Genomic DNA, 12,234 nt, shown 5'->3' on the forward strand with positions numbered 1-12,234 from the left:
GTATTAAGGGAGATTTTGATGTTGGTGGTGATGGTACTTTAAACTTTCGAGGTAGGTTGTGTATGCCACATGATATAGAATTAAGGCAAGCAATTCTTACCGAGGCACATAGTATCCCTTACGCTATGCGTCCCAGTAGTGAGAAGATGTATCATGATCTCAGAGAATTTTACTGGTGGCCTAGTTTAAAGCAGAATGTTACGGATTTTGTGCCTCAATGTTTGGTTCTTCAAAAGGTGAAGGCTAAACATCAATTTCCTTTAGGTTTGATACAACTAATTGCGATTCCGAAATGGAAGTAGGAAAGGATTATTATGGATTTTGTTTCAGGTTTAGCTTTGACTCCATCGAGGAAAGATTCTGTGTGGGTTATAGTTGGTCGTTTTTGAAGAGTGCGCATTTCTTAGCTATGCGTTCCAACTATTCTTTGCAGAAGTTAACAGAGTTGTATATTGCTAAGATTGTACGTCTCCATGGGGTTCTAGTTTCAATTATTTCAAATAGGGATCCACAGTTTACATCGAGGTTTTGGAAGATATATTGCAAAGCTATGTGATCGGGTTTAGTGGTAGTTGAGAATGATATTTTTCGTTGGCAGAATTCACTTCCAATAATAGTTTTCAAGCGAGTATTCGTAAGACACCTTTTGAGGCATTGTATGGAAAGAAGTGTAGAACTACTTTATGTTGGACAGAATTAGATAAGAGGCGAGTTGTTAGACCAGATTTAGTTCATGAAACTGAAGAGAAGGTAAAGCTATTTGTGATAATTTAAAAGCAGTATCCTATTCAGGTTTAAAGTGAAGAGATATTGAGTTTCAAGTTGGTGATAAAGTGTTCTTGAAATTGTCACCTTGGAAGAAAGTTTTGAGGTTTGTTAGGAAGTGTAAGTTAAGTCTAAGATATATTGGACCTTATGAATTTGTTGAGAGGGTTGGTTCGGTAGCTTATCGTCTCAAGTTACCACCAGAACTTGAGCGAATTCACGATGTTTTTCATGTGTCGATGTTGCGAAATTATTGTTCAGACCTGTCGCATATTGTGATAGTTGAGAAAGTTGAAATTCGATATGATCTTACCTTTGAAGAAGAGCTAGTAGAGATTTTAGCTCGTGAAGAGAAGGTCTTGCTTAATAAAAGAGTTTCGTTGGTTCAGGTTTTGTGGCATAACCACAAGTCTGAATAGGCTACTTGGAAAACCGAAGGGACAATGAGGCAACAATATCCTTATTTGTTTAGTTTAGGTAATTTTGAGGACGAAATTCATTTTAGAGGAGGAGAATTATAACACCCTAAAATAGGGCTTAGGATTTTTTTAAGGTTATTTTAGGAATTTTAGCTCTAGAGTGCTCAGAATTTCATAGCTTGGTAAACTGAAGTTATATTCGACTATGGCATTATAACTGTTAAATCAATTTTTGAAAATTTGGTCTAGGAACCCTTAATTTTAGAAAAAAAGGACTGAATTGCAACAGAGTCAAAATAGTAAGCATTTATCCTACAATTTTACCAATTTTCAAAATTGAACTTAAAAACCTCATTCCCGGCTTGTTTTCACGATAGGATTTCTCAAAACACCAAGCTTGCCATTCCTTTCTTTCTTCCTTGCTATTCCATTGGTTTTTGCTTCCCAAACCATAGCACTTTGATTTCCTAACGTCTCCAAGCCAATTACCTTCATAAATCCCAAAGAAAAACATTCAAGAACTCTAAAGATTCCATCGTCTTCTCCAAACGTGGATGTTTTATATTTGCGTCAAAACTCATTTAATATTCCATCAAAAGTAACGTTTTGAATTCTTATGAGTTTTCCATGTTATCTAGTCCGTAAAATAGAATTATTAGCCCTCAAATCGCAAAATTTTAATGAAAGCCAAAAATAAAGTTGTTAATGGTTAAATTTGGATTTTTGAGTAAAAATGTGATTTTAAAATGTTTTTCTATTAGTCTCAATGTGATTGAGAGTATTTAAACTTAAATTGAAGTTTCGTTAATGATTTCTCATGTTTTAATGAACTTTGGTGAAATTGTCTAAAAGATGTCGAAAAATGTCGATACCATGAACTATGCATTTTAATGTAATTTAAAAGTTGGGAATTAGGCATAGATGATTAATAAGATGAACAAAATTCGTTTTAGGAGAAAAGGTTAAGCGTAGGTAGAGTTATGAGCATTTTAAGGTTGTTAAGTTAATGGTTTTGAGATACTTGGAAACTTAACTTGGACTAGTGACTTGGTTGGTTTGAGTGAATCATTGGTTGTTATTTGTCTGTGATTATTGTATGATTGTTGTGTCTGAAGCCTTGAATTCGTTAGAGCTTGCTACGAGCTAAGGAAGAGATTATTCGAGCTTTCAGCTTTTATAGAAAAGACTATTGGGTGAGTGTATGGAATATCTATTCGTAGACATGAGTCATGTGTCAATTGAGAACTTAGTAGTAGCCTAAACCCCTACTCTAAATTTTAAGTGTAAGTTTTCTTGTACTTATATTTATTGTGATTTATGTGCTTAGATGTTTATGTATTTGCACATATTGATGAGAATCTCAAGTACGTGATATGTGGGTATGGTAACGATTGTGAAAAGTACAACTGTATGAGTAATATATGTATGTTATATGATAGTGACAATGTTTTACAAAATATGCTAACATGCAGTGATAGTGCACGGATAAACGATAAGTGATTTGTGATTGTTTCGGATATTTTGGCCTTGTGACCGTATGAGACCGTTGGATATAGTTGGCATGCCGTAGGACTGTGAGTACTCACCTATATGTATAGTGATTTTGGGCATTAAGGCCCTGGGACATGTTGGAGGGATAAGGGAATGTAAGCTAAGCTCCATTCAGCGGGACATGTGAGGCGAAATAAGGAGAGTGTTCGCTACATTCTTTACTTCTAGGACATGCTTTACTATATGAGTCAAAGTTTAGTATGATAGAGATCCGTGTATCCGATGAGTAATGATAGAGCTCACTATATCTTTCATAAGTCAAGTGCCAATCTGTCTTAACTTTTATAACTATGGAAATATGTATCTATGCGTTATGTGATGTATGCTCGAATGAGTATGTATTTTCTATGCGAATGGATTATAGATAATGCACGTTATAGTACTATATGTTATCAAACCTAAGAGTATCATGCTTATGTGTAAAGGGTTGATTGTGAATGCATGATGGTTGCTTGTGTTGTGGATATTTTAGTCATTCACTGAGCTTGTTTAAGCTCACCCACTCTTTTCAACAACTACATATTAGTAACGGTTTAGTGTGGGCGGTGTGGTTGTCCAAGAGTGTGATCCAAAGGAGTATCGTTTGTTTCCGTAGGTATTTATTTGTTTATTTATTTGCGTTTTGGGGGAGAAAGCAATATGGTAGTTTTATGGTTGGTTATTGCCATGATGTATTTAGACTATTTACCAATTTTGCTCTTGTTTTTAGTTTTTAAGTATATATATATTTGCTTTGAATTATAAACATATATGTTGGCAAGATGTTTCTTGCTTGGCCATGTTTTGATTATTTGAACTATTAAATTTAGCCATTGAATGAGTATTAATCAAAGTATTTGTTGCATGACACCTAGGGGCAGAGGTATCGATAGTTGAGGTTTAAAATCGACACCTCTGTGTTTCAAAATGTGCAGGAAGTCAGAATAGGGATTTGGTATCAATACCTTTGCTTGAGTATCGATACTCGAGGACAAAGTATTGATATTTCATGACATGTACCTATAATTTTTGAGACTTTAGGATTTAGTTGAGAACCATAATGCAAGTTTGATGTCATTTTTCTAGGTGGTATCGATACCAAACAAAGAAAATATTGATACCTTAATGTCAGTATCAATACCTACAAGCACAATTTGAGAATATTGTTAATTGGACCTTTTGCATGTTAATACTCCTTTTTAAGGATGTTTATGGTATGCTTTGCATGTAATTATGATAATTAACCAATTAAGTGACCTAAAACCTACAGGCATATTATAATAAATGGCGTTTTGCTTAAAATAGGCTTTCCACTTGTTGTGAGTGAGATGAAATGGTGGTGTGGCATCTCGTATTCGGGCTTGGCGACCAGACCAGGTATAGGGTGTTACATTTCTACTAATTCTTGCCATATAGAAACTGAAATTGGTGGCAATGAATTCAGCCATGCTCGTGCTCGATCCTGCAACGAGTATGGAAACGGCTTCAACCTTAACGCATCTTCAGTCACACTAGCTATCTTAAATGAATCACTCACCTCTATGAATAATCGAAGGTGAATATGTGGATCTTTCGTAAGCATACCACTAAATTGACCCACCATTTGGAGCATTTGAAACATCACTGATTTTAATTTGAATTGGGCTACCTCGATATCTAGCCTCATAATTCTCAGATTTAACTCATTGAAGAGTGGCACAGCGTATTCTCTTATGGCACGATCCCTATCGTTAGCAATAAGGATTGGGTTGTGCGCATGACTGACTCCATTACTGTAAAGTGTAGGTTTGTGCAAGTGTACATAGTCGTTATCAAGTAATAAGCAAGTATCGAGTTGTCGTCTCAACAGGGATTGTATTTGTGCTAAGTCACTTAATTTGTAAAATTATATTAACAAATTGGTAAATAAAAACACAATTTAGTTGAGAAGTGATGATTAAAATATATTAAACTAAATGTAATGATCCCTAATGCAAATTAACCTAAGTATGCAAACTATATGAATGAAATAGATTTTATCAAAATTAAACACAATTTGCAACAATTATAACATAAATAAACTAGGACAATTACTTTAATTAAACTCAATTTATTATCAACATGCTTAATAATATTCGGAAAAACATTCCATGGCAATTCGATCTTTCATGAGTTTGGAAACCACACTAGGTCCTTTCGGAATCCTTTACTTAGTAAATACGGATTTTATTGATCCTTATTTACTAAGGATTTCTTAGTATTCGTTAGGTTTGAAGCAATTTAATCATACAAATCTAAAAACTATGCAGATAACAGAGCCTGGTTAAGGTTGTTATGCAACCTGCAATTTAATCGGGTTAGGATCTAAATTAAGCATGCATATTTCAATTATGCGTCTTCTAGCCGTCATCTAGTTAGGATCACTTAGCTAATTTAGGTGCATTTCAATCACGTATGAATGAAATACAGACTTGAGTTTAATTGAAAATATGATCGATCGAGGCACAAACATTATAAGCATGAATCTAATAAATATTATTTAATCAAAGCAATCACCTTAGCTTAAATAAAATTAAGCTAACATTTTTGTAAACAAGAACAAAGAACACATAGGAAACATCTTTAAATTAAATTAAAGAAAAGAAAGATTAAACCCAATTCAGAGTGGCTGTCACCCAAGACTCTGACTGACGAGGCTCCTTCGTTCCTTTACTTCACTCCTTTGCGGATGGCTCTCCAGGATGGCCGACCAAAGGTTCTTTAAGAGGCTCAAATGCTAAAATCTTTATGAAAAGATGATGATAGGCGTGAGGAGAAAAGAAAAATGCTAAGAGGATGAATGAGGAATGAGGGATGATTAGAAATGTGAGAATGAGGTCTTATTTATAGGTGAGGAGTCACTAAAAATAGGAGTTTTCATCTTTTGAAACATCTTCCATGGGTGGCCGGCCATAAATGGAGGAAGTTCAGTTGATTTTTTCTTGATTTTTGGTCAATTTGAGTACCACAACAACTCACACTGCAGCAAAATTGACTTTTAGCGGCGTTTTTTAAGGTCTTTAGCTAGTCTTCCTTGCTGGATGGAAGAGCGCTTGTAAAAGTGCCGCAAAAAACGCCGCTATAGATGGCGCCACTAAAGTTTGCGCCACTAAGATCAAAACCTGCAGATTATAGAAAAACACCGCTTTTCTCAAAAACGCCGCTAAAAGTCATGAAATTCAAAAAAAAATACAAAATATTATAAAGGTCATGAAAAATATAAAAATTTAAAATTCATTATCAAATTAAATTTTCTATTAAAATTTTAACTTTAAAACTAAATACAAAAATTAATGAATTTAAATTTAGAATTTAAAATAATAAATTAATAACACAATTAAAATCCAAAAGTTAGAACTCAAGTTATCTTAAATATTAAAATAAAATAAAAATTTAGAATCAAAACTAAAATAAATAATAAAAATTAGATTAAATATAAAGATATCAATAAAATAAGATATTATAATGAAGTTCCTTAAATGAAATAAGGGCTTAATTCCCATGTGAAATATCAACATTGATTAAATTGATTAACTAAGTCAAAATTGCAATTTATGTTTTTCTTCTTTCAACTCAAATAAAAATAAAATGTTGAAACAAAACAATTAAATAAAAATTAGAATAATTAGTTGACACGAGATTATTATTAAGTATATGCAAATATGCAAGTAGACGATTACAAAATAGGGTGTAGCTTTTGATCAACTAATTAGTTGATCCTACTGCAGGTTCTATCTATAATCTGCTTAACTAACATACAAATATAAGACACTTTAATACTTTTTTGCACATAAAAATCTAAAAGTCACACCTGAATTCGGATTCATAGCACATACGGTGTCAACTGCATGTTATCATCCTTATTCGCTGCTACAATGCCTCCCACAAGCATTCGTAGAGGTTAGAGCTAGTCATTATGTGCCTCCTGCAAATTGTTCTTGGACCGCAATCTAGTGTAGTTGGTTTTTCCTGTTCCATTTGCCACTAGTCAAAACATAAAAGAGCTATTCATGATTTTGCATATGCTGTTTTACTAGAATCATGATTAACAAATGTACATGTGATGTATCTATCAAAAGTGTGAAGAATTATACCTCTGTTAACATATCAATATATACTTCATTTAGCAGCCAGAATGGGCTAGAATGTGAAAGAAAGGATGTATAAGTTACTTTCTTGTGGTTTCCCACTAACCTTTGGAAATCCATCAATTGGACTTGTTGTCAGAATTGTTCTCTGTAGGGTGCTGGTCCATATCTAGATTACAACAAAATCACAAAAAATAAATAATGCGTATACATATTCTGCACCGTAAAGCTTGATAAAGTTTCAGTAATGTATGCCTATTTCAAGTACGGAGGCTGCAAAATATATAACATCTAAAGAAACAGTATCCCATAACATCTATACAATTTGATTTACTCAAACCAGGATGCCAATTGATAAAAAAAAAACAGATGATACCAAAATGTAGATCTTTGACATATACTCAACTGATCTACACTTTGCATGCATTTTCTTTCTCTTTTTTTTTTCTTTTTTGAATTTAGATTAATAAACTACCAAATGACACTATCTCAAGCAAAAGAAATAACAGCCAACAGGGGATAACTCCACTTTCCAAGTACATAAAGCAGGCTTCCAAATGTAAAGAAGGACCAGGACATGGAACGGGGAAGGAATGTAAAATTGATGTAATTTAATTCTGAAAGAAGTGATTAACTTTGCTTGGTATAAATGTAAACAAATAAGTATTGACCAAGGTGAAGCTTACAGAAGCAGTCCTTTCAGATTTCAGTCGCTTCTCAACAAAGTTTGTGAGTTTCTTCATATAAATTTCTCCGGATCACTGTTGCAACAGGAAAAGAAATTTCTTCTTAAGTTAAAACTGGATACTGGCATATGCTAGTCCAGCAAGCACAATGAAATCAGAATAATAATATCAAAGATAAGAGGATCTCTCTCCTGACAGGAAATTAAACAAATATTGATTACATAAGTCTTCTGATAAAAGTATATCATGAAGAAAAGAAATATGAAAACAAATTGCAACCACCTGTTATATAATGCCATCAAAATAATAGAAAAGGCTACCTCAATACACTGTCACCACCAATTCTGCCTCTTAACATTATCACGACTCTCTCCATGCCTGGTAAGTAGTATTGGGCGAGGTGTCAGATGTGTATTAACCTGCAAATCATAATATGAAAATTGTAAATGTAAACATTTAAATCAAGTATCACTCCAGAAATGGTAGATGCTAAGATTTCATTGAAGGTTCAAATGCCTTCCTAGAGAAAAAAAAAAAGGCACTTCTGAGATGAGTAATCGTCACAAAAGATACATATAGAATAATTAATGTAACAGGTGTAGAATCTGAATGTTACAAGTCTTAAGCTTCCTTCCATATCTAGCAACATAACGAAGACAAAAGTGCAGTTCCTAATGTTGTCAGATATAATTTCACCCAGACTTGATATGTTAATCATGATTTAAGCCATATCAAGAAGAAAAAAGAATACTTAAGAGACTCTAAATTTTTCAAAGCTCCAATTTATAAAAAGAGTTGTCGTTCCTTCAACCAAAAAAAAGTTTTGCATCCAATATAACAAACAAAAGGAACTGAGAAAAGGGACTTAATAAGTAGACTTTATAATGTGATATAATTGAAGCTCATTTCTTATTGTACGCCATACCAAGAAAAGACGATTCGTCCAGGAAGATAGCCACTGATGTTGTTAACCTGAATCCAGTTAAAACATGCAAAATCTTAGATCATATTGCAAAGCCATTAAATCATCTAAGAAGTTGAGAAAGAGAAGGGGTAAACATTTAAGAATTAATACTTTAAGGAAATAAGAAACAAAAGATATGATAGAAAAATCTTTAAGAACGACAAAGCCATTATAATGACAACTTTCTCCATATATTGCACAAACTACTTTTAACTAAAAGTACAACAATACAGACTAGTTACACCGTGTTATGGCCACAATGAACATTGATCCCACATGCATATGCATGAAGCACAAAAGCCATATAAAAGAAGGAGATTTGAACTTAAATTGTATTTGTCCACCATGCCCACTAGCCATATCAATCATTTTGATGTAAGACCCTTCATCAACTGGTTCATAAACCTAGTAACAATAAGCACAAAGGTACACCTTAGAATGGTAATCTGCATCCGAAGCAAACATGTTAACGAAGAACTACAAAAGCAATTTAGGAACTACCTTTTCGTAATTAGCTAACCGGGTTGTAAAGTCTTGTAATCTAGCTTCGAAATCTGGCCTACAAAACTAGATTGATAAGCAAGTCTAGAACTTTTCATCTGAGTAAGAAGTAAAAGGTTATTGATAATAGCCTTACTCTTCTGCATAGTCAGGACTTTGTTGAATTTTAAGGCGAATATTTCTTTCAATAATCTTTTCATCGTTGCATATTGTTTCTAGAAAAATAATCTACAATCAAAAGCAAAGATAAACGTATTAGAAAATCAAAACTAGATATATTTCATTCTAGCTTAATTTATTATATCATTAAGCAATACATCACATGTACATTTGTTAATCATGATTCTAGTAAAACAGCATATGCAAAATCATGAATAGCACACAATATGTGTCCCCTATTAGGTCCAAAATACAAATCAACACAAAATTCCAACAGGAAATATATTATTATTAACCATTCTTCCACTGCTCTCTATTTTACATATTTCCAGTCAAACAAAGATTTAGCCCAGAAGAAAAAAAGGGGAAAGACTGATGACTTACATAGTAATCTCTAGATCGACCTCTGAACTCTTAAGCGAACAAATCCACTATTGTTTTACCTTCCCATCGTTTATTAACCTGTGCCAAATCAACAATTAAAATTGCAACTTTTTATTAGATAAGCAGAATTAGGGTTTAATTAGGCGTTTTAAAAAACTTGTTAACAACTGAAATCAGGAAAAAGAAAGAAAACTAACATGAGAGACGAACTCAAAGTAGTAAGGTCGTACATGGCGCTTCCCATTTAATTTACCGTTGTGAAAAATATAATCTCGTTTCTGAGCAGGATGAGCAGGCGACGGTGACGCAGCAGAGAGGTTAGTCGAGGGCGATGCACCAGGTGGTCCGGTCGGCGTCTTCGGTGGCAAATGGGTTGGGAACTTGGGGATGAAAATTTAGGGATTAAAGGAGAAGAGATGGAATGAGAGAAATTTTGTTAAGGGGAAAAAGAACAGCCATCGGGAGCAAATAAATTGGATGAAACTAAAACGACGGAGCTGTGGTTAAAAAAAATTGACAGTTGTGGCGTTTTTAAAAAAAAACGCAGCTAAAGGTGATCTATTGCGGTGTTTATATGCTAGCGCCGCTAACTTCTTAAAATTATTGTAAAAATTAATTAAACCCATTCAAATTAAAATAAAATTTTATTAATAAATTACTGTTGCACATTACATATATAATAACAAAATTAGTTTATATAATTTTATAAAATCATATTTATTATTTTCATATAAAAATATTATTTTGATAAAAATAAAAAATCTTTTATCATTAATAACATTATGTGATATAAAGTTAATCATGGAAATTATGCCTATATACTAAAATAATTAAATAATATTACGAAAATTTTATTAATACAAGCATTATTCTTTTAAGTATGGTCCGCATTAGTTGTTTAGATTTTTATATAAATGGCATCTTGGTTATTACATCAAATTTTATTAATTTTGTTACATAAAAATTCAATGAGTGTGCCATATTCTAGTATGATTATTTTACTTTATAAATTCAAAACATCCATTGTTTCAAATCAACTTTTAAATAAAATTAATTGTAATTTTATAATTTATATCAATTTGTGTGCAATAATTGTTTGTCTATATAAATTAAATATTAAAATATTTTAGTTGAATCATATAAATAGAAAGAAAAATTTATAATTATAGTTATTTTTTATTAAGTTGGTGTTATGGGTTAATCAAGTATATTAATTCAGTTGTGAAATTATTAATTTACCCTCTCACATATAAATTAAGTTATAAGAATGTATTTATTTATATATATATATATATAATAAAAATTGAAACACAATTAAATTTATGATTATAACCAAAATAACAATTAATTTTTATATAAACTTTTAACAAATATCTGAATTAAATAATATCTTTTCACATAGGAGTGTTAAATCTTAAAAAGAAAAAGTAATTCTCTTAACATACTTTAACAAATTGAATACTAAACCACTTAATTTGTAAAAGCTAAAATATGAGATAAGTATTTGTACTTTTCGTAAAATTAAAATTTAGTCATTATATTTCTATTCTTGAGAATTTAATTCCTCTTTGTTTCAAATTTCTGAATTTAAGTTTAATTTAACATTAGCAGCGTTTATACCTAGCGCCACTAAAAATGCACCAATTGCGGCGTTTAGGGTTTTAAGGGTTATAGTTTAGTGTTTAGGGCTTGTTAGGGTTTAGTGGTTTACTATTTTAGGGGTTATAGATTAATGTTTTATTTTTTCTTTGGGGTTTAGGATTTTAGGTGTTATATAACTCTTTAGCGGCGTTTTACCAAAAGCGCCGCTAATGCTCTGGTCTTTAGCGGCGTTTTATCAAAAGCGCCGCTCTGTTTTTAGCGGCGTTTTAACAAAAAATGCCCATATTGCTCAGTTTTTAGCGGCATTTTTGTTAAAACGCCGCTATTGCTCTATGTTTTACAATTTTTGCGGTGTTTTTTGATAAAACGCCGCTAAAAAATTCCGCTAAAGCCCTATTTTCCTGTAGTGTCAGGACTGAGACTCGGTCAAGTGCAAATCTTCAGGTAAATCTTTAATTTCTTCAAATCTTCAAGGACCTTGTACAATTAAACCAAAAAGAGGTTTATGGACAGCTATGTGCAGCTAAATTTTGGGTTGACTTGGTTCCCTATTTAGTCGATTTTGTAATCCAGCAAAGCTATCAGACCTGTCCAAAATAAATCAACAAGTTAGAGGACTAAAGCATAAAATTTATCCAATTTAATTAATTAATTTAAAACCCAAATTATTAATGAAATATTTTAAAATAAATTATTAAATATAATTTTATATTTTATTATTTAATTTAATCATGCATGGCCCACTTTATGTCTTAAAAATATAATATATTCAAATTAATATAAAATAAGTCATTTATTGCATGAAAACTATATAATAAAGCATAAAATCACATTTTAATAATTTCTATGCCCTAATTTCATATTTTCATATATTTCATTAATTTATTAAACAATTACATAGTTTTAACAACAATTTTAAATAAAAATGTGATAAATTACATAGAAAAAATCCTATATATTTTTCCATTTACACACCCCCAAACTTAAATCATTGCTCATCCTGAGTAATGTTTATGCACAACAAAAGGTCTTGCTAAGGCAAAATTGCTAATTGTGTAAGTAGCATCAATCTTTGTCTCGTAATCATGCATTAATAACTTCATGCTCATCAATTTTCT

The 12,234-nt window shown here is 31.9% G+C and overlaps 1 long non-coding RNA gene across 5 annotated transcripts; it reads right to left on the reverse strand.

Annotated features, from left to right (window-relative positions):
- Nucleotides 1-5,204: 5,204 nt before the first annotated feature.
- Nucleotides 5,205-10,078, reverse strand: LOC108486945 (uncharacterized). 5 transcript variants are annotated; one of them, XR_001871572.2, is made up of 10 exons: nucleotides 9,712-10,078; nucleotides 9,515-9,592; nucleotides 9,108-9,199; nucleotides 8,972-9,029; nucleotides 8,432-8,875; nucleotides 7,827-7,925; nucleotides 7,507-7,581; nucleotides 6,927-6,989; nucleotides 6,544-6,701; nucleotides 5,205-5,854 (listed from the first exon to the last, which is right to left on the reverse strand). It is a non-coding gene; the product is annotated as an uncharacterized LOC108486945 (long non-coding RNA). The 5 variants fall into 5 exon arrangements; XR_008272022.1 differs by lacking the exon at nucleotides 5,205-5,854 and having other exon boundaries at nucleotides 6,349-6,701; nucleotides 6,827-6,989; XR_001871573.2 differs by lacking the exon at nucleotides 5,205-5,854 and having other exon boundaries at nucleotides 6,349-6,701; nucleotides 8,972-9,024; nucleotides 9,712-10,077.
- Nucleotides 10,079-12,234: the final 2,156 nt, after the last annotated feature.

The sequence above is a fragment of the Gossypium arboreum genome, chromosome 10 (assembly GCF_025698485.1).
Source record: "Gossypium arboreum isolate Shixiya-1 chromosome 10, ASM2569848v2, whole genome shotgun sequence".
Taxonomy (NCBI): domain Eukaryota; kingdom Viridiplantae; phylum Streptophyta; class Magnoliopsida; order Malvales; family Malvaceae; genus Gossypium; species Gossypium arboreum.